Source organism: Caretta caretta, chromosome 9 (genome assembly GCF_965140235.1).
Source record: "Caretta caretta isolate rCarCar2 chromosome 9, rCarCar1.hap1, whole genome shotgun sequence".
In the NCBI taxonomy this organism is placed as follows: Eukaryota; Metazoa; Chordata; order Testudines; family Cheloniidae; genus Caretta; species Caretta caretta.
The window spans coordinates 95,175,506-95,199,251 of record NC_134214.1 but is presented as its reverse complement, the minus strand read 5'-3'; the positions used below and the strand labels follow the sequence as shown (position 1 = coordinate 95,199,251).

The 23,746-nt window shown below is 40.3% G+C and overlaps 1 long non-coding RNA gene across 7 annotated transcripts in view; it reads left to right on the top strand.

The window, feature by feature from the left end:
• Window positions 1-23,746, top strand: part of LOC125643014 (uncharacterized) — a 678,305-nt gene that overhangs the window by 608,035 nt on the left and 46,524 nt on the right. For all 7 annotated transcript variants that reach the window (XR_012670030.1, XR_012670031.1, XR_012670028.1 and 4 more), the window contains one exon: window positions 19,102-19,361. This is a non-coding gene — a long non-coding RNA (uncharacterized LOC125643014). The remainder of the gene's footprint in view (window positions 1-19,101; window positions 19,362-23,746) is intronic.

The window sequence follows — 23,746 nt, the reverse complement described above, 5'->3', positions numbered from 1 at the left end:
TGGGCCTCCCATTATGTTAAGATGAAAATTTGAGCAGGTCAGATTTTTTTTTGGGGGGGGGGGGAGGTTAAAACATGTTTTCACTGAAAAATGAGTTTTCTATCAAAGATAACATTTTTGCAGAAAAAAATAATGTCAGGTAATCTTTTTTTGAAAAATGTGATGACGTTGGTCTTGGACAACCAAAAAGTTTTTGGTTTTCAGCTTTCGGTGCCCCCCACTCTTTTCTTTCTCTTTTTTCCTTCTCCTTTTGACAATGGGAAAAATTTCAGTTATGAAAAATCTAATATTTTCCCCTGTTTTTGTAAAAAAAAAAAAATAGAAATACTGGAACAAAATTGCTGGCAAAGTGAAATGTTTTATTTGCTTTGGAATATTTTTTGCAGAAAACACCTTCTAGAGTTTGACCAACCCAAAACAGTAGAGGTAACGGGGTAAAATTCTCTGGCCAGTGTTGTACATGACCTCAGACTAGATGATCTATTCTAGTTTTATAATCTATGAATAACAATTTTCTTCCTTCTGCACCATAAGGAAGCAAGTTTAGGGTTTGTTTTTTTTAGTGACTGAACCCATGAGAATGTGGGTGCATCTTCATTGGAAAAGAAAAGAAAACTCTGTGGCAGTGAGTCTCAGAGATCAGGTCAACTGACTCAGGCTCACAGGGCTCATGCTATCAGGCTAGAAATAGCTGTGTAGGCATTCCCACTTGGGCTGGAGCCAAGGCTCTAAAACCTGGTGAGGGGGGATGGATCTCAGAGCTCCAGCCTGAGAGACAGTGCTTCACTGCAATTTTTAATCATTTGACTCAGGCTTTGAGACTTGCTGATGCATTTTGATTTTTTCCCCACCACAGTGCAGAGGCACCCTGAGGATACTACTGTGAGAAAGTCCAGGTGAAGGTGTGGGTCTGAATGTAGTGAGGGTAGAGGTTGCTCTTATTGTCCTGGTACTGAGTATCATAGCCTTAGTCCAGCTCTGGTGCACGTCCTTGCTCGACAGTATCGTTGGTCCAGTGGAATGCAGGTATAATATAGAGCTTTGAAAATCAGGCCAGCTCCCTTGAACTGGACTCTGTGTTCAATGGAAAGCCAGTGTTGCATATCTGAGTGATGTACTCCTGGTGGTCTGTGCTTCTGAACGGGTGGGCTTATGTATTCTGCATGGGTTTTTAAAATAAGTTTTGCAGTGGGACCCAGATCTTCAGCTGGTGTAAGTCAGGCTAGCTCCATTGAAATGAACAATTCTATAACTCTGGCAGTATAGAACCTGGGGGTGTGTGAACATGTGTAGGTGGAAGCAGAACATAATTTGATTCTGCTGTCTGTGGTGCTGGAGACAATATAAACATCCTGCCATCCTGATATCATTGTGTTATTGTTAAAATATTTGGTAGATGCAAATAGGAGCTGAGATGTAATAGTCTTTATATGGCATTGCTAAGAGCAAAGTATGAACACCATGACAACAAGAAGCCTGCAAGCTGTCATGTTATTTGTGTTCAACTTGCAGAACAGAATATAAAAAGGCGTCAGCTAACAGATATCCTGAGCATCAGTAGGAATCAGGAGAGGAGGAATAGAAGATGTTGAACATGAAGAAATGTACAGCAATTCACTCTGGGAGCTATAATCGTTGTCGTACCGTTATTTTTTCTAAGATGATAATCAATTATTTAAAACAAAACAAAAAATCCACCCCAACCCATCCCCTTCAAACACAAGCACTTTAACCTTCAGAAATCATCCACCCTCCTATGTGTGACGTTGAAGGAATTTGCTAACCAAAGAAGACAGCACATGAGAAATCCTTTTAACTTACTATAAATTACGGAACCGCTGACCAATTATAAACTTGACATGCATGGCTGAGGGGATCTGCGGAAATATCTTTCAAAAGAGCTGAGATAAAAGTACTTCAGACAGGAGACAGAAAATAGATGAGAAGGATTGAACAAAAAGCATGAATGGGTAGCATTGCGTCTATGGAGATTGTTGCCAGTAATGCTGCTAATAATCCAAAGGCCACTGCCGAAGTTAAGGATTGTGTCTAAACTTTGTTGTTGTTTAAAAAAAAAAAAAGTGAAAGAAAACTATCTCTAGCTTCGAGCAGTTCAGACTATCAAATCCTGATTCATTATATCAGCGCACCTTGTGTAGTCATATACACCAGTACAAAATGGTTTTAAAACACTATTGTTCTAGTAGAATTTACACCTTCCTTTGCACTGGTGGACTTGATTAAACAAAGTACAGAGCAGTGGAGAATGAGACTCATTGCTAAGTGACAAACAATTAGAGAGCAAATCCTTCTTGTCTTAGGGCAGGTTTACACGACAGTGGGGATAACGCTCTGAGATTGATCCACCGGCAGTCGATTTAGTGGGTCTAGTGAAGACCCGCCAAATCGACTGTAGATCACTCTCCAGTTGACCCCTGTACTCAACCCCCGATGAGAAGAGTAAGGTAAGTTGATAGGAGATTTTCTCCTGTCGACCCCCCTGCAGTGTAGACCCCACGGTAACTTGACCTAAGGTACGTCGACTCCAGCTACGTCATTCATATATCTGGAGTTGCGTAGCGTAGGTCGATTTACCACGGTAGTGTAGACATAGCTTTACTCATGTGATTAACTTCAAGAAGACTATTTGGGCGATTAAGGTGAGCTGAGTTTTGAAAGACACAAGGCTTACGCATATTTCAAAACCTGAGCTTTTATCTACAATTGCCTACAGAGGCACTATGCTTTTGACATCATTGCCGAGTGGATAGTTTCTGGAATATGCTTCCAGAAATCATGATACACAACTCAATATGCTGATTGGCTGGCAATTCTCTCTGTCTTTGGTTTTTCTATAGCTCCTAGTGCTGCAATACATAAGCACTGAGAATTGATAGTAAATACAGCAATGCAGTATTATTCGTGGCGATGCTAAGCAATATTTTAGCATTCACTCCCCTCTAGAACAAATTTAATTTGTACATCAGAATATGAGGTTTCATCAGGGTATACTACCTAAGAAAGCTGAGATTTTCCATGTCATAGATTCAGCATAACCAGTTTCCTTGAATGACCTACAGTAACTAATAAATCACTCTATATTACACCACTTATAGAATACCAGGAAGCTGAAATAGTAATTTAGCACTTGGCTTCATTAATGATGAACCTTACTAAAACTATGAAAAATTCTGCTGACAGGCCATCTGTTTGCTGTCAGCTAGGAATTGATGGCATGGCCCTCAGCTACATTAGATGCAGAAGAGCCCCTTGCAGAATTCAGCAACTGATCCCGAGAAAGTAAACTTCCTAATTGTGTGTTCACCTTATCTGCTACTGTACAAAACTAATATCTTTGAAACCAAGGGAGACACAGAAACAAAAAAAAAAAATTGTGGCATACTGTTCATTTAAAAATCAAAAAACAAAAAACCAACCGGGAGATTTTTGATTTTTGTCCTTAATAGAGTAGGATTGCAGAATAATACATGTTCTTCTGAGGTTCATAACACCCAAGCTTTGGTTTTCACAGGGACAGATTGCAGAAGTCTGATTCATGATGGTGTCTACTTGCTCACGAGTGGTACCTCTGAAGTCATTGGGCCTGTTCAGAAATGCTCCCTGAGGCAAGACAGGGTTTTTCTGTCTGACACAGAGAGTGTATCCAATGTAAGCATGCAGGCTGGGGTTTCCGTTGGAATTCAGCAGAAGTTGGTTGCCTACTTTGCTTAAGTACCTTTGAAAATCCCAGGCATAATTGGCCTTTATTTATTATTTAGACAGGATCTATTTTTGTGGCTAAGGACTGGACCAGGACATACCAGATATGGGTTTCATTCCTGGCTTTGCTGCAGACTCCCTGTTTGACAATGGGCAAATCACCAGAGACTTGGTCCAAACGCAACTGGAATCAATGAAAGCTTTTCTGTTTAATTCCATGGAGTTGGACTGGGCCCTTAATCTCTCTCTCTCTGTGTCCCAATTCCCCATCTGTAAAACCCCAGGGATAATAATCTTTCCTTTCTATCACCCTTTGTCACTTATATTTATTTAGATTGTAAACTTACTGGGCAGGAACTGTCCCTTACTAGGTGTTTGTACAGAAGCCACCCCCAAAGGGGTCTTTAAATGCTACTGTAATACACAGCAATATATAATGTATTTAACCAGTTGCAGTGAAAACATGACCTTTAATGAAAATGCTTGCTCCCTGGTGCAACTCCAAATCTGCTCCATGTGACTGGTTCCTTCCTGACAGCTCAGTTTTGGTTACTGCATTCCCTAAGTCTTGAAAATGACTGCACAGAGCTTCCCCAGGAAATGTGGGGGGCAGGCCATCTGTCTGCTGCTGTGTTGTCTGAAAAGGCTTTTTAAAGTGAATGAAGCACAGTGAAACACTCACTGTAAAAGTAGCAGTTACTAACACTTTATATAGCACCTCTCATCCTGAAAGAAATCCAAGTACCTCATGGTTCCCCCTCTTGCAGGGTACTGAGTGTCAGTGTGAACTGGGGGTTGCTCAGCACATTGCAAGAGCCAATATCTAAGGTACTGATTTGGCTCTTCCATTACCTCAGAGTTATTAGTGTATTTATCCTCACAATAGGAGGTTGGACAGTGCTGCTGTTCCCATTTTACAGATGGGGAACTGAGGCACAGAGAAAGTAAGCAACTTGCCCAAGGTCACACAGGACGCCTGTGGCAGAGTAGGGAATTGAACCTGTGTCACCAAGTCCTAGGCTAGTGCCACGGGACCATCACACCACACTTGCAGTTTCAAGCCCTGTATACATATAGCACCAACGAAGCTAGCTGGGTGGACACCAGCTAGTTGACAGTACTTTGGATAACTGGGTGAAGATGTTGTGGCAAGGACCCTGGACAAATGCCTACTCTTACAGAACCTACCACAGGATCTTTAATGTGTGCATGGAATAACCTGGATCTCACTTTTTAAAAAAAGTCTCATCTGAAAGATCCGCACACAGTAAACTTCATGGAACTCAATTTATCTGCCTGAGAAAGATAAAGGGCTGAGTCAACCCTGCTGGGGTTTGCAATAAAAGGAGCTGATCAAATTATTGAAATTGTTGGCTTCTAGCACTCTACTGTAATGATAAAATAACAATGATTTACTGGTAGGTTTATATAGCACCTTTCATTCAAAAGCATCCCAAAATGCTTTACAAACTCATACACAGGCTATATATAGGGATTTCTCACCCACCGCTGACAGGCAGCCTCCTCCAGGGTGAATCATGGGGGCTACTTACCAGCGCTCATCAACAGTACAGAACAATTCAGAATGTAGAGAGATGATGATAATTGTGGGGCTGATTCTTATCTCATTTTACACATATATTTCATTGGAGTAACTTGTCAAGTTAGACCAGAATCTGCCCCTTTTCTAATTAATCTGGAAGGGGGAATGTAGTCTCTCTGTCTGATGTATGACCAGCATGCCAAGGTTATTAGCAACCCTGTTCTTCCAAAAAGCACAACAGAGATCTAATGGCCACATTTGGATCTACATTTTCTATCTCCTCAGAAAGACAGCACCTCCCCCAGCATATCAGCCTTCTGGGGAATTGGTTTAGCACTGACTCAGAGGTAAGTGTGCCACCCACTAAATCACCATCAGCATTTCCATAGTGGTTCCTTAGAAGCTTCCCAGCAAAGCCCTGCCTATGCCCAACCTTGCTTAGCCTGTAAAATGTTAACATGATCACATCATAAGAGGTCACAATAGCAGGCCAGCACTGCCCTACTGTGGTTACACTGTCTGCTGGAGAGACATCAAAACCACAGAGAAAGATGAAAGACAGAAGAGAAAAATAATCAGTACCACGTTAAAATGAATTGGGTGCATAGGTAGTATTATTGAGCTCATTGTTCCATGTGCTACTTTAGTGTAATGCTCTTTTTGTGCAATGTTTCGTTGAATTAGCATCTCAGTTGTCACAAGGAGCATCCGTTCTCACAAGGGCATGAAAAGAAAGACACCTTGTTGTTTTGCATTAATCAGTGAGAAATGCCATTGAGTAGCAGCAGCATTATCAAGCAATTTTTAGAGCCTGACTCAGAGTTAGATTTAACTGGTGCTGAGCTATGAAAGCCTCATGAAACCATCACAGAACAAACACCACTGTAAAAATCAAATCCCTTAAACCTTGAAGAATTGGAATTTTACAAGCTATTGTATTTTTATAGCTTTTAAATGCAGGGGAAATCCCTTACATTGTCAATAGACTGATAAAAGAAATAGAGACAGGGTAGAAAGCATAGACTACACTCTTGAAGCTGTATCATTCCACCTTTTTGTCTGGTAGCCAAAAAATTTTAAAGTTTATCTGCTTCCTTTTCAAAGAGGAGCCATTGCTGCCATTTGATTCAAGAGACAAGGTCATTGTCATCCAGCTTGTTAGTCAAGCTTTCCCTAGCTTTGAAATTAGAGCTTAATATGGTCTTGCCAAAAAATCCATGCTAAAAAAAGAGAAGGCACCTCGGCTATAAAAGAAATGCATCATAGCTATTGGATGCTGTTCAGTTCAAGAGGGGCCAGCGGTGGAATGAACACTTTTTAATTATACCCACTCACCCACTAGTCCCAATGAATTGAAGTGGGAATACTGGGGAAACACATAGAAAGGATATTGGCATCCCTCTATTCCCTCTGAGTGGGCCTGATCCCTCGTATTGGGAGTCATTCCATTAATTCCATGTACAGTGGACTAAGTCCATCTGCCATTGGAACAGATTACCCAGTGAAGTGATGGATTCTCCATCTCTTGATGACTTCAAATCAAGACTAGCTGCCCTTCCAGAACATATACCTTAGTCAAAACCAGTTACTGAGCTCCATTTACAGAAGTAACTGGGTCAAATTCTCTGGCCAGTGTTATACAAGTGGTGAGACAATACAATAATGCCTTCTGGTCTAAACTCTAGTCTCACTAGAATTTTGGAGGCTTGAGTTGCCTGTCTGTTGCACTGTTCACAATGTGCAAAAAATGGTACAAATTAACCCCAGCCCTCTCAAAACAAGATCCAAGGAGAAATCCCTTGTAGCTTCAGGCATCCACACACAGGGTCTCACCAGGATCCTGTCTCCACCCACACCTGCCTCACAGCTCATAGGGAAGCCATACTATGATTGGATCACCCCCCAAGGTGTGGAGTGGGACTTCATGCACAAATTGTCACTTTCAACAGATAAAAGTGTGGATGCCATACAGAGAGGCTGGAGTGAAAAGCCACTCCCTATGATCCAACCTGTACACCCTCTACTGTAAGATTTTCATTTGGTGGGGTCTGAAGGGACAAAGGAAAATTGTATTTCCCTTTTTTGCCCTTTCACGCAGATCTTGCCATTGTGCAAGTTTCATTCCTTCCTTAACACACACTAAAGGTGATATGGCCTATATTATGCAAGATCATTCATTAGTTTAAGACCACTACAAAGCATAAACCAGGGTAAGTTTCAGTAAGAGCAGATTGAGTTAGAACTGGGCAGGGGAGGGGAAATCCATCCCTTGATAATTTTTGAGATATTGATATTTTTCATGGTCCCAAATCAGGATGAAAATTCAAAATATTGAGAACGTTCGTGCCCAATAATCTATCTATCTATCTATCTATCTATCTATCAGACTGGGTCAATCGAAACATCTCATTTTAATATTTTTGAAACATTTTGGATTGATTTCAGATTTTTTTATTTCTTTTTAATTTTTTTAAATCTAAATTAAGTAAAATTTCAAAGTGAAAATTTGCTCTGAACCAAAAAATTGTAACTTTTCATTTTGAAAATAGCAAGATGGGAAGGTCTTTGAAGGGTTTTTTGGGGGCTTTTTTTGGACCGGGAGGTATGTTGATACCAGCCATTTCTCATGACAAGTTTCAGGTTCAAAGAATCTGCATTTTTGAGGAAAACACATTTTTCTCCCCCAGAAAATTCCTAACGAGCCCTAATCTTAATACCTGAGACTAGCCTTGGTTTAGCCGCTTTTCAGATCCAAATGATTACTTAACAATTAGTTGTAGTCGCCAGCAATTTCATTCTTTTTTTCTTTTGTTTAGTCTGTTTTGGCAGATTTAACATATATGAGTTTTTAAATGTGCTGTTAATATGCTATGGAGTAGAAGGATTCCTTGAGCTTAATATCGTAACACTAGACCTATTAAGATTTAGTTAGGTTTTGTGAATTATTCTTAACACAGAATCACAGCACACATCTTAGCTCCTCTGGGGCCCTGCTAGAAAACATTCTGTGTGTATTCCATAATATAGATCCTTCCTACCGCTGAGTTTTTTTATATTCTTCTTAGTGCTACATAATCTTAGCTTACACCTTAATAGCTCTCTTTGGAAACTGTGGTGCATATGAATACTACACATTTATTGTATTGATCAAAAGTATATATTATTTATTACTCTAATTATTTACTAAAAAAGCACTGTAAATGCATGTGACATTTTTATGCTCCGAATTTATGAAAGTTTATGAATTTATGGAGTTAAAGCCTCTTGAAACTGAACTTCGGGATTAATGACATTACTCTTCCCCTCGCCCCCCACCCCAAATGCCAGTTGTAGGAAAGGATGGTCTAGTAGATAAAGAACTGGGCTGGACCACAGGAAACCTGAGTTCAATTGTTGGCTCAACCACAACCTCCCTATGCAACCGTGGACACATCTCTGTGGGCCACCTGCAAAACAGGGATGATACTTTTCTACTTCAAAAGGGTGTTGTGAGGCAATAACATTTTTTAACAATTGTGAGGTGCTCAGATATGACTGTGTTGAAGGCCATTTAAGAATCTAAGCAGGTAGGTTAGCAGGTGCTTAGCACATGTGAAAATCAGGCCCCTTTTTCAGGTGCTACCTTTAGGCAATCAGGATTGAAAATTTTGTCCTTTCTTCTTAACTTCCCTACCTATATACAATGTTGTTTTATAAACAACAGAAAGGTATTGAATTCCAGGGCATGGACTTTATGGAAGAGCATATTTAACAACTCTAGTAAATAAATGCATTAAGTTATACAGTTGCCATCTTGTAATTTTATCATGTCTTGTGATAGTTGTATTTTCCTTAAAAGGCCAGCACTCAGAGTTATGTGAGTATATCAGAACCTCTATCTACATGAGAAAAAAAAGTAAATGACTAGCCTTTCTTGTTGCAGGGGAAATCTTGCAAACATGAACCTTTAAGATTCAGAAACCAGAAGGCAAGTGGAAAGAACCCCAACATTGTCTGAAAAATCATACAATTTTTTTTTAAAATCTCATGATTTTGGGGGGTCTGGCTCCTATTTTTTTAATACTTGGTGCTGGCAATACTGTAATGAATTAAACTAAAACATCATTCTAAACCTCTCCCTGGCAATAATCTAAGACCTGGATCCTGCAAGTAACTGCACAATGAGGAGCCATATACCCACACAGAATCCCATCAAAGTCAATGAGACCTAAGCATCGATCCACATGGAGTCCTTTGTAGCATTGACTCCCAAAGGATTTATTTGAAATTCAAATAATAATACAGAACTGAGACATGGTTCTGACACATTCCAATCCAGAGGGAATTTCCCTGGTTGAACTATAGTCTGATGGAAATGCTGACAGAGACTTACTAGCTATACTATAAATAGAAATATGCCTCTGAAGGAGGAATAAGTTGTTCTCTTATAACATTGTTTTAGCACTCCCACACACTGTTTACCTGGATTTCCAGTTAACTTGAATGTCATTATGGGCTCTTGTATCAAACCACCTCATGGCTTGGTTCTGTGAAAGGTCCTTAAAATGAAGGTAGAATGGAGTTGCTTCCAACAGTGTAACTGTTTAATTCACTTGCATTCCTCTGTGTGTGTGTGTGTGTGTGTGTGTGTGTGTGTGTGTGTGTGTGTGTGTGTGCATGCCTGAACAGGAAGTTCCTTCCTAACTATAGATTGTTCCGAGACATTTTAATAGAGAACAAAACTATAAAGGTGAGTGGATAAAGAGAATGTTTTCATTTACAGCCTTGACATTCTGAATAGTCAATTCTCTTCTCTTTCTAAGGGCCAGATTTAGGTGCCTAACTACCTTTGTGGATTTTATGCCTTACTCAACAGATAGTCCCACTGATGTCAGTGGGAATACTCATGGAGTAAATTGCTACTTAGTGTGCATAAAGTATCAGAATCTAACCCTATACCACTGTACTGGATCTGTATATTGGCATACGAACACCTCATTATCTATTTGTCTGCTCATGGGAACATTTTAATATTATTATTTATTATTATTTATTATTTATTACTTCATGAATTTATAAAGTGGCCATCACCATAAGATCTTTTACTCATGTGCCCTACAAACAACTGTCCCATCACACCATCCTTCTCCGCATAGCCTCTTGGAAACACTATGTCTAGAAATGGAATTCAGTTCCATTGAGTCAGAGTTGCTGGTAAAGTGTCCTTTGGTCAAACAGTGCTTCCTGAAAACAACACTTTGGTAAATATGGGGCTTGCCCCAACGCCCTTTGAAGTCAATGATCAGGCCCTCTGGGGACAAGAAATGTAGGTTTCTGCCCTTCAGGGCCCCTAACTCAAGGGTAGGAAAAGATGCTTGTATTGAAACCCGCGTGCTAACAGCAGGTTTGTACAAGATCGCTGCTTATGGCAGCAAAGGCATGCACACTAGTATGAGTGTTTTTCTAATATATATTACTCAAGATGAGATGCTGACTCAAATGAGGTATTGTAACTTTCAGTGACTATAATGCCTTGTAGTTTGGATATGGCCAGGACATCTAATGGGAAAATTAACCAAAGTGCTCTGTCTCATATATTACATAATGAACTGGCTGCAGTCATGACTTGCTATCCTATTTCTTTTTATTCAGATCAGCCACAACAGAAAGCAGCACTCCCCATACATTTCTTGGTGTATAATGTTCCCACACTCACAGTGTGTTAAATATTGTTATGAGAGGAGTAATGCTCATCTATTAATGTTTGTTGATTTAGTCACGGAGGGCAAAACTCCCCATAGAAAGTTGAGAGGTCATACAGTCAACCCACCCATAGCATCAGCATGTGGGGCTAATGGCCCAGACTCTGCTGGGCAAACCTGTCATTGTCAATGTTAGCCCTGTGACTTAGCAAATAATTAGTTACAGGGAAGAAACATGGGCAGCATGGACCCTCAAAATATTATCCAGCATGAAATTCAAAGAGAAAAGCCTTCTTGTGGATGCAGCAACTACACTTGTGAATCCATTCTGTAGAAAGAGAATAATTCTTAGGTACTACAGATGTTGTATCATCCCTTGTGCTCACCCCACCGAAAGAAAGAGACTCCATAGTGATGTTCGGTAATCACACTTTTGCTTTATTTAAACTTCCCTAAAACCACCAGGCAAATCTTCCTTTCAATTATTTGTGCTAATGCAAAGGGTGAAGATTATAATTTCCCATTTTTTTTGGAGTTGAAGCACCGTGGGAGCTATCAAATGGAGAATGCAGACAATGGGTCTCAATCCCTGGTGGGCTGTGAAGTACAGTGACTGTGCACCAGACAGAGAATATTCAACTCATAATGACATGGTTAGAGAGAAGCACCAATGCTTAAAGTCCGAGGATAAAAAACTGGATTGTCTTATCCAGATATTTTTGTTTTCACCTTTTCCCCCCTCTTGTGTTCCTTTCCTTTCTCCTCCTCCCTGAACAGGAAGCCTAGTTAATTGCAGTCCACAGTTCAAGAGATGTTCCCATCCCTGACCTGAGCCATTTTAATACGCTCTAATTTTCTTCATAGGAATGAGGATAGCAAAGTGAAAGGAGAGAGGGGGAAGAAATACAAGGTTCCAGTTATACACATACTATATTAATGGGGGCCTCCCAGTTTTTAATGTGTTTATCCTCACAATATCCCTGGGAGGTAGGGAAGTGTATCATTTCCCTAATGCTACAGATGGGGCCTGAGGCATAGAGAGTCTATATGACTTGCTTGAGGCCCACAGGAAGTCTATCGCAAAGCAAGGAAATTGTCTTAACCCGCAAAGTTACTTCCTTCTAGCTGCTGCACTAACAAACCTGAAAACTACCTTGAAGATTAAGAGAGTCCAAGGCCAAAAGGTACCATTGTGCTTATCCCGTCTGACCTCCTGCATAGCACAGGCCATGAAACTTTCCAAAATAATGCCTAGAGCAGATCTTTCAGAAGAAACATCCAATCTTAGTTTAAAAAATTGCCAGTGATGGAGCATCCACCATGACCCATGGTAAATTGTTCTAACAGGTGAGTATCCTCACTGTTCTTTCCAATCGGAATTTGTGTAGGTGCAACATCCAGCCATTGACTCGTGTTATATCTTTCTCTGCTAGACTGAAGAACCCATTATCAAATATTTGTTCCCCATGTAGGTACTTATAAACTGTGATCCAGTTGCCCCTTAACCTGATATCTTAAATCACTGGGTCTGCCCAGGGGACAGCGAGAGAATGTGTAATTGATTTGGCAAAGTACTAAAATGATGTGTTTGAAGCAAGAGAGAACACTGAACTGGTGTATGTTTGTTTGCCTATGAACATGTGAGGGAGTCTGACACTGATATAGTTTTGTTGGGCAAGGCAGCGACTTGCAGTGTGTGTGTGTGTTTCTTTTCATTTGTACAGAGGGGAAACAGTTGGGACAAGATGGTTATTTTTACAGGGCAGGGACTATTGTTTTATTACTATTTTTTAACTTTTAAGTGTGTGTGTATGTGTGTGTGTGTTGGAGATGAGTACATTAATGATGGGGAAAGGACACCCACATGGAAATTTTGCTAGGAGGCCCATCTATAAATCATTGTGAAAATTCCTTCCTTTCTTTTTAGGGGCATGGAAGGGGGGTTGTTAAATCAAGCCCTAAAGATTATGTTAAAACATCAATTTGTATTACTGTTACTACTGTACTGCTAATATTTACAGTAGCTTATCTTGGAATAATAAAATCTGATTACTGCTGCCTACATATAAAATCATTTCTGGTGTTAGCTTGCATTACTATAGCAGCATCAGCTTAGTTACTAAGAGTGTTACAATTACCCTTTGCTGGTCTCTGCCAATTTTCAGTGCATTCTGATGAAATAACTCTCATCTTTAGGTATTGCATTTGTTGCTTATTCCATTGTTTGTTGATTCATTTTTAATTCTCTCTGTGTGTATATACAATTGTCCATTTAGTTATGACAGTTTTTTTAATACACCACAGATGAAACAGTTGTTCAGTCTAAAGACAAGACAGCATTTCTGGGTATACATTGTATGTGGAGCCTTCTGGCCCTGAGTATCAAATTCCAGTATAATGAGAACCTTGTGCTTATGTATACTAAACAGGAATTCAGCTTATACTGCCAGAGATTTGGCAGCAACCAGAGACTGAGCAGTTGCTGCCAAAAATTGCTGGATATTGTGTAAGCCCTTGTACTACACAGTGTGATAATTGAAAAGGTCCATGTGCAAAAGTTGAACTGGCAAATAAAATATAGATAGTAAAGTGACATTTAACCATCTGTTGCATATCACAAACACACTGGATTTACTTGCCAATAAGAGCAGAATGTTGCCATATCGTTGTACATATGATTAATAATGATGTGCAAAATTCCTAATTTTCGCTTTGATTTTTTTTTTTTTTGGAAGGGGAAAAAACATATTTAGGTGTGAATAAGTGATGAGTGAACCTCCAAGAGTCTAAAAGTTCAGGTTTGGTGTTTGAAAAGTATTTACAGTTTCAAAAGCCTTTCTGGAATGTGGGAACCTTTTCAAATCTGCAAAACAGGGCAAGAAACCTTATGAAAATAGATTATTCCTTATTCTTCTCTGTCTAGGCTAGGAACACAAAAGAAAGGTGTTTCTTTGGGTATTTTGGCATTTCCAGGTCAGCTGTGCCAAAACATTATCGTGGAAAAAAGATATCAAAAGTTATCAAAACATTTCAGAACTGGAGGAAAAGTTCAATTTGATTTTGATGCCCAAAACCACTGAAACCATTTCCCAGCTGGACTGCCTGTCCCTAATGTGAATTTCTCCACTCTCCTGAAAATACTGAAATTATGTGTGCTAGCTGAACTTCTCCTAGACTGTTCATTGACTGGAAGGATGCCATGGGTAACTCCACTCAGAAGTCCAACCTTTTCATGGGCTCCTAGGTAAAAATCCACTTAACATGTCTTTATTGTCTTGCGATTAAAACCTTTTTTCACTGTATGTCATGAACAGCTGGACTCCTTTAGAACAGGAAAGTGCAATCTCAGTTTATTCTGTAATGTTTTTATGCCACCAGAGATCAAAAGAAATAGTCAAAACACCAAGATGACTTCTTAAAATGAAATCAAAATAATTTCTGTGCCCCTAATAATTCCTGCTCCCCGCCCCCTTAAATTATCTCTCCAAGGATGAAATGGAGGATGACAGGACTGAAGGAGATTAAACAGATGAAGACTACTTGTAGGAAAATGGCAAACATCCTAATCTTCTTGATTTACACTAAAACCTAATACTTATCCAGATCTCCGTCATGTCAAAAAAGCAACAAAAGAGAGGCATAATTAATTTCTCAAGTGCACTCCAGATTACATTATTTTCTGTAGCCTCCGTTGTAGAATCCTATTTTACTGTATATTTGCAACTGAAGTCTTCGGATCAAATTTAGCTCCCTTTCTTCTAGCAGTCTGACGTCATTGTTTTAGTTTATTTGTTTGAACGCCTTGCTATTTGTTTGAAAGTCCTATGCTAATTGCTTGCGTTCCCGCACATGCTACCACTACCCTAATCATTGTAATTATACTAATCATGCTGAAGGACCTTGTGCTTGCAATACTCTCAATGCTACTGGACTCTATGGCATTGGAATGAAATGATGTAATCAAAACAACTTCCACTCATTGTTCATGCTTGTCAGAAAACAATCTAATCGAAACCTTCCTCCGCTGTGCCACAGATCACACACTGTAATGTCAGTTAGAACATCTTAGAACACAATTCTCTGCTGCCTTGTACTGTATATGGTCTTTTATAGCCACGCTAAGTGGTTGCAAAGTACTTTTGCCAGTGTTCAAGTGAGAGGAGAATTCCTATTTTGTAGCAATTTAAGGCCTTTGCAAAGAAGCTACATAATTATCCTTATGCTTTGGCGATAATCCACCAATAAGTGTTGGACAACTAGAGATTTTTAACTCAAATAAATTGATTGCCAATTAATTCTAGTTCAGCCAACACATGTGTACATGCAGACTGGACATTCCACGGTACACCTCAAACATCTGTGTTCTGGAAGGTTGGTGGAGTGGCCAAGCTCACATACAAAATGTGTTAGTTAATGCAAATTGATTGGCAATCAGTTAACCCCAGTTGAAACTCTAGCACTGACAAACCCTTAAATAACCTGTGTTAGGTGAAACACTTCTTCTAAGTACAGGTTATTTCATTACAGACTTTTTTGACCTTCTACTGAAGCACCTGGTGCTGGACATTGTCAGAAACAGTGTACAGGATCTGAATCTAATCTGTTGTGCCAAGTCCTAGGGTTCTTTGTAATTTCAATATTTCTGCTTCCTTTCCTGGATGAAATCAGGAAGCACAGAGGTACACGGAAACTTTAAATTGTCCAAGACAGATTCTCTGCACAAAGCATGTGGAAAGGAGTGTTGAGTGTGTAGATGAGGATTCCCCTTGAGTAGAAGGGAATAAACGGTTCACATGAAGGTGTTGTATCTGGATCTATCCATCAGTTCCACTCCCTGCACTCTCCTTAAAACATAGGGGATGTGCTGGGATAGATTGGAGAAGAGAGAGGATGTGGCCATAGCATGTTATTCTCTGGTTGTCCTGGGCCAGTAAATAAGCGCAGAGAGAGCCAGTAGTGCACTGCTAATGTAATTTAGAGCAGCCCCGAGGTTGCTTTAGAGTATAACTGTGATTTAACTATTTCCCCTAGGTATTCCCAGGATTAGGGGTGGAAAGGTGGCTTAAACACAGACTTCCTCCCTCCTTGGGGCCAGCACTTGAGTAAAGCTCAGTGCCCACCCAGTATCTGCTTCACGCTTAGCTCTCTCACACACGTGAATGAACCAATATTTCCTCAAACCACCCCAAAGTTTGGGCTCAGTTTGCATGGTGGCAAAGCTTTGGGGAAAGGGGATCTTATTTTATCCTATAGCATTTCACCCCATATTTCCTCCAGATGCAAGACGTCTAAACTGCGGCGCTGAATGGTTTATAGTTTATCATTGACTGATTGGGCAAGTTATGCCATTTTATTTTTAAATGCCCAGAGCACTGAGTGAGTGGTTCTTCTCCCCATGAAGAAAAGTTCCACATATTGATTGAACAAATACATTTGTTTCATAGCATTCCATCGCATAAGACACCAGATGGACGCCTTAAGCCTTTAGTAAATTCAGAAAAAAAAAAAAAACAATATGCCGTCTGTCTGCTCCAGCTAAAAGCATAAGTCAAACGAAGATAAATGTGTCCCACTTGTTTAAATAAGTGGTGCAGGCACAGCTGCAATAAAATTTCTGGCATTTTGTAATTCTCAAATACTTATAACCCTAGACAAACTAAGGAAAGAAAATATTTGTCATGATTTAATAGATGTTCAGAGTTTTTGCTAGCTGCACACAGAACTATTTTGACAGACTGCTGGAACTGAGGAAACATAATGGACTGCATATTGGAGGCGAAGTCATTCATTGTACAGACCACATCTTTTTGTGTATTTCCATTTGTAGCACTAAACTAGTTTTGAGCGATGATTTGCATTATAATTAGCATTACAAGAAGAAATGAACTTATTTTATACAATTTCCCTCTTTGCCTGAATCTCAGAGTTAGCACTTTAGAAGGGACTGACGAATAATCATATATTTGAACTGATAAAGTGGATTGGGAAAAACAAGATTCACAAGTACAAGCCTCCTGATAGCCAGAATGCAAAATGTAATGCGGCTACTCTCAAATAAGGCTGAGGATTAAATGGTGAAATATTTGACAGTGGCTAATGAGCCATAATCATAAGCAATAGGATGTTAAAGGGAAAAGAGGGAATTGCTATGAAACCCCTTTTTTTCTGATTAATCTTTAGGTTTTTGTTCTGAGTTCTTTTTTCCCCCACATACATCTGAATTGCTCTTTCTTGCCAGTTTGGACCTGAAACTAATGGCTTGTGACCATATAATGAGTTGTAATATTTAACTTGGATTCTGTGATTCCAAACCTACTTGGAAGTTTTGTTCTACATGTGACAGTGTGGGGAAATGTCCTCCTACTCATCTGGTGTTGAGAATATAGCCAGCAGTGTCAGATGTTCATTCTGCACTCTCGCCCTTTCCTTGTGTTCTGCTCTAGGGAGAAGAGAATATAGATTACTTTCACTGAATTTTTCTAGGTTCTGTTCCTTTGGCTCTCAGCAATTGTCTAAAGCCTTTTCTGAAAACATCTCTAGCCAGGCAGTGCTGTGTGGGGGTTAGATCAGAGTACTCAAATGCTGTTCCTATTTCTGTCACTACCTTGCTCTGATTAAAGTCACTTAGGAAGAGATTTTCAAGACTGCTCAGCATTGGGCCATCTCTGCTCCCACTGAAGTCAATGACAGTCTTAGAGATATCCTAACTCTGCTGCTGTAGATATCTATGGTAAAACTCTCAATGGCTTCAGTGGGAACCAAGTCATGGTTATCCTGGCAAATCCCAAAGGGATGTAGCCTCCATGAAGATCAAGCACCACCCAGCTCAGCCAGTGACAAGCAGGACCCCTCTGGAGGTTAGTACGTTCATGTCATGAGGATGTTTTTACAGAAGCCAACCGCCTGTGACAATTTGATCAATTGTCCTTGTAGCTAAAATGGCCAAGATTTTGCCAACTGCTAAAACAAAAATGACCAATGAAACCTTGTGAAAGGGCCATTTGAGGAGTAAAGTTAGGTCGACATTAAATGCTTTTGAAAATCCCACCTTAGCTGCTTTTGCCCAGGCCTCAGTCTACCCATCCATAAAGCAGGGCTAATACCCACATTACAGGGGACCCTGCGATGCTGGAACAACTATCCTTTGGAAAATACTATCGCGTGACTTTACTTTAGCTGGAGGAAATTTGCTACATAAATGTCAAATACTATTAATATATTATTTCTCTGAAAATACTGACACAATATTTTCGAAAGAATAGTGGGAATGCCTGCTTGTAGTGATCTCAGTTTGAGACAACAAGTTCTCTTTAGACATAAGGACAAGTCAGGACATGCTAAGCAAATCACTCTGTTAATGAGTCTAAGAAAAGTACTTAGTCTCCCTCTGTCTAACTTATTTATCTTATTTCCTTATTTTGAACAAAAATTCCCATTTCTAGCTATGCTTATCTAACAATAATTATCCTAGCAAATCAGCCTGAGGATCCCAACAGTACAAAAGTGTAGCTTTTCTGCAGCTCTTTGTTTTCTCTGGCTGGGATGCAGCTGTGCATTTAAATTAGGATGCTACCTGGAAGGATCACTGTTGTTATTCCTTCCTAGAAAGAGCAGTTATTTCTTTTTCAGAATCACTTCCACTCTAGAATTGTTTCTTCCTTGATTCAGCTATTTCATTAACCTGAGAAGACTGGCAATCACAGGCTGTCTGGCAGAGATGCCCTTGCATTTGCTAAAGAAGTAATTCTGCTGTCAGGTTCAGGTCACACCTCTTATTTTCACCATAGTGTCATCATGGTTCCAAGCACTTTTCATTTATTGAAGCCCCCCAGGTGATTTTAGTAGTGGAGTATCAGCACCTTCCTTTGCCATCTCAGCTCTGGTTCATTTCTTCCAAGGTCTCCTCAATATTCTAATTCTCCCATTTTTCATCTCTTACAAATATCCATTTCTCGTCTCATCTATCTACTTATCTATGGCCCCATCTTAGATGGCCCCATCGCCATCGTATCTGAGCATCTTCCACTAGTGCATTAAGTAATATGACTCTTCTCTCGTGCTCTCACCAGGGAGAGAATCATGTGTGCAGTTTAGTGTTTTGTTTTGGTAGGGTTTACACACACACACACACACACTTTTTCTGTGTTTATGTTACAGAATGCAAGTCAAAGAAGTGTGCCGTACACTTGGTGAGGAAGATGGTGAGGTTTGTGATGGTCCTTTGTTCCTGTGGGAGTTTGATCTGCAGTTTCAGACCAGCCCCTGAAAAAGCTCTGTCTCCTGCATAGACAAGATTTATCCTTGTGGTGGACAATTCTGTTGTGCCTGAGGAGTGGAGCTGTTGAGCATGGTCTTCATCCTGGAGCTTCAGGAGATCTTTTCGCTACCCTGGGCCCACGCCACACAGCCTCTTATAGGTAAGGACCAAGGGTGAGATCCACAAAGGGCTTGGGCATTGGATCTTTTGGTGCCAGGGATCCCTTTGCAATGCATGGGGAGAGTTAGGTGCCTAAGAATGGGATTGAGACCAGCCAGCAAGCTGAGTGAGGAGCCTATAAAATAGCCAGTAGGAAAAGCTGAGAATAGGTTTGGCCCCTAGCTCTGAGCCAGAAGGAGGCACCTATTGTTGCCCAGGATTCACAGCTGTGATCCCTCTCCTGGAGTTAGTGCTGAGCTGGTTTAGCTGGCTTTCTCATAAAAAATGAGACAAAGACCCAGCACATTAAAGCCAATAGCTCAGTGGTTAGGGCACTCAGCTGTCAGATGGAAGAGCTGGGTTCAAGTCCTTCCTGCAGAACAGGCAGAGTGGGGATTCTCATACATCCCAAGGGAGTGCAAGTCAGAATTATGACACATATCCCCAAATAGTGCCAATCCGGTCACCCCTTGCTGTCTCTTGTGTGAGGCATGCTCTGATAAGTATGCTCTGAAACTATCTACAACATAGGGCCCCACAGGCAAGCTAGATGGGTGAACACCTAGTCTGAGTGACCTGCCAGAGATTAGGTGTCAGCTAGGATGTCCAGCAGTTCAACAGTGTTAGGACTTAATGTAGTCTTGTGCATGCCCACTGGCAGAAACTTAGGTGCCTCTAGGGTTAGGCAGAAGCTTAGTGGGGGTTTTGAGGGTCTATATTTTGGAGTCAGCCCGTTAAGTCCTTTTGTGGATCTAGCCCTGACGCCTTGGACTTGATTTCTATGGGAAAGCCAATGTAGAGAGCAGAGGAGACCTGGGGTCTAGCTGAACTGTGCTGGGATAGGGCAAGGAGAACTTCACATAACACATCTACCTGCTCCCTTGATCCTCCACCTAATGGGCACGTTGACCTGGTAGGTTACTGTAGATGGTATATATACTAGTAATGACATAGGTACATGAATACCTGCACTGCCTGCTCAGGGACTTCTGAATCTTCCAGAGGTTCCCACAACATCTGCATTCATAGTCACCTGAGTAAAGCATATATATTACATTCTCCGTAATGCATCTACTTGTGAGCATGTAGCAATCAGGAGAATTGGCTAAGAAATGGAATTATTAATAGGGTAAGGAATTTTATACTGCTATGTCACTAGTTCACATCCCACCCAGATCAGTAGTGAATGAAAGTCATTAGCACGTAAAGGCTGGGAAATGAGGTAATGGCCTCAATCCATAGCTGATCACGTTACAACTAGAGAGCTCCTTTCCTTTATCAACAGAAGTGTCAGTCCTAGAGCCTGGAAGACGCTTTCCCTTTAAAAAATGGTCAAAACCCAGGTCGAAGGCATACTGGTAGAGGAGCATGTGAAAGCTTCAATTGCTGCTATTTCTGCCATATCCATTTTGTGGCTAAATAGAAGACGTCTATCCGGGCCTGTCAATCCGGCAAGTCTCAGGAGTGCTCCATTCATTCTGAGAAAAGATGGTCCCGATCAATGACAGATTAAAAGCCCATAGTCATAAATTATTCATGGTAATCAATGCCAATAACTGAAGCGTGCCAACCAGTGAAAACATTGACAAATGACATGGCTTGCCACAGAAACAGGCTCCGGATCAATAGTAAAGAGAGTGTTACATTTAGATTAGGGAAGTGGAAAAAATAGCAAAGGTGAAAAAAAAAAGAATAATCAAAAGCAAACCACAGCTTAAAATCCATAAATCACTCAGTCATAAATAATTAAGGGGCCACAAAAAGAACAATCCTCTTTCTCGAGGATCTACAACAGTCTGCCTTCGAAACACGTTTGAGTTACTGAGTAAAGTATTTTTTAACCCGTTCTTTTCCCTAATATTAAAATCACAGGGAATTTAGCGTTTCTAATTTAGATTAAACTGCGGGGCCAGACCCTTAGCTGGTGTAAATCAGTGTCGTTCCATTGATGTCTCTGAGTCTGCATCAATGTGTATCAGTGGAGGATCCAGTCAATAAATCTGGGCAGAATTTAAAAAAATGAGCTGCTTAAAAATTATATTTGGCTCTGAGCAGAATTCCACAGAAAGTCTCCCAAATTTCAATTGGCTTTTGGGTCAGGCTCATTGTCCCTGTTCTTTGCCACAGCTGGGAATGATAGAGTAGCCATAGTTCCAGAACTTAGCACAATGAAACAGCTTTCCCTCTACCTTCACTATTGCCGTTCCTCATTGCAGAGGAATGTCTCAGGCAATAGGTCTGGTCCCTCTTTCCCCTAGTCCTGTAGTACCATCAACATGGCACCCTATGGGGCTTATAAACTCCAGAAGGTTGATAATCATTGCTTATGGATGTTCAAGCCTTAGAATACTGGCATGCTGGCCAAATTAGGGTAATGCTTGCATCCAGATACAGCCCTGAAAGCACAAGTAGTTGCAAATTTTGCTATGTGAGAAATGGATTTCACCCCTATGGGAGTTTGGAGGTGAGGAAGGCACCTTTATAGGTAGGCATAAGACTAAAAATGTACCAATAATGTTTGTAAAACCTCCCTAATATGTTTCTGAAATAGTACAAAAATATGTGTCATATAAAGGGCACATACTGGGCAGGGGATGGCATAAAACAGTGGTTCTCAACCAGCGGTATGCATACCCCTGGGGGTATGCAGATGTCTGCCAGGAGGTAAATCAACTCATCTAAATATTTGCCTAGTTTTACAACAGACTGCATGAAAAGCACTAGCGAAGTCAGTACAAACTAAAATTTCATACAGACAATGACTTGTTTATACTGTTCTATATACTATACAATGAAATGTAAGTACAATGTTTATATTCCAATTGATTTATTTTATAATTATATGGTAAATATAAAGAAAGTCGGCAATTTTTCAGTAACAGCGTACTGTGACACTTTTGTATTTTTATGTCTGATTTTGTAAGCAAGTAGTTTTTTAGGTGAAACTTACAAAGCAGACTCGTGGAAGGGGTACAGTAGTCTGGAAAGGTTGAGAGCCACTGGCATAAAATATTAAGACAACTGCCTGAGACAGAGTAAATAACTCTTCGAACGCATTCACTCTCGCTCTCACTAGCTGTCTATGTGCAGGTAGACATGCAGGGCCTTTGGTTCTGCAGGTGGATATTTGTGTCCATAATGAAATGACTCCACAGCAAACTGAATTTAGCATTTAAATATTAATAATGAGAAATCTAATAATAATTTGAATCCAGAAAGCCAGATGTGTAACTACTAATATTTGCACCTGCAGCTTAATCCTACAGGCAAAAATGTGAATATAGACGCAGAATTGTGCCTGTACAAACAGACCACATGGGGAGCTAGGTTGAAAGTATCATTTTAAATTCAACTGAAGTGCTGCAACTGACAGCATCCAATAACACAGCAAGAGTGCTAAGAATTCACCCTATATTTTCTGTCTGAATAACTGACATTTAGACTGAGATTTCCAAAGTTCCCTGAGGAAACTGATGCCCCGTTCCCACTAAAATTAATGGGAATGTGACATCCAATTCCCGGAAGCAGCTTTGAAAATCTCGGCTTGATCATTTTTCATTCAGTGATTTATATTCTAGTCCTGCATGCTGTAAGCAGACTGTGATTTTCACCCATGCAGTTTCCTCTGCTCTCAGCGAACCGTGTTTAAAGTGGCTATTTTCTTCCAGTACCTGATCACTTGGCTCACTGTCATTGCCAATCCATACACTTTTTTTGTTTCAGTTTTGTCCAATGCATCCTTGTTTCCAGTGAAGTACACAGTTTAGTAACAGACTATATTACTCGCAGAGAAAAGCATCAGTGCATGTAACATATCAGTATTGGTTCTTAGCATGGCAATAGTCTTAAATGTATTGTAACAAGAATCTCCTTCATGCTGAGTGTGCACAAATGTTTCTTAATTTCAGCTGCAGTACAGATTCAACAAATAATTCCACATTGTATGGTGAAGATACACAAGGGGACCACTTCTCAAAGGAATGTGTCTTTGAGAGTTACTGCAAACTTCAAATATTTTGGATGCACACACGTTTTTCAAGAGGAAAAAGTGATATTATTAAATTTTGTGAAGGGTGTTTTCCCTTCAGATGGTCTATCCTTTATACCTTATTCCATCTTCTCTTTAGGTACAGGATACAAACCCATTAATAGAAGGGATCAGGAGTATTAGGGACCAAGACCATTATAGGTAGATTTTGTTTGTGTGAGGGTGTAGGGACCATAACGCGTGAGGCTGGTCCCCAAAGAACATTCCCAGCCACAGGATTTCAGTCCCATTTCTTCAGGGATTTAGTTTTATTTCTTCAAAATAAGATTATGTAAAACAAGTTCAACATCTCAGTCATGCCCTTTCCCCCCAACCCATTGTGGTCTACTTATGTACGC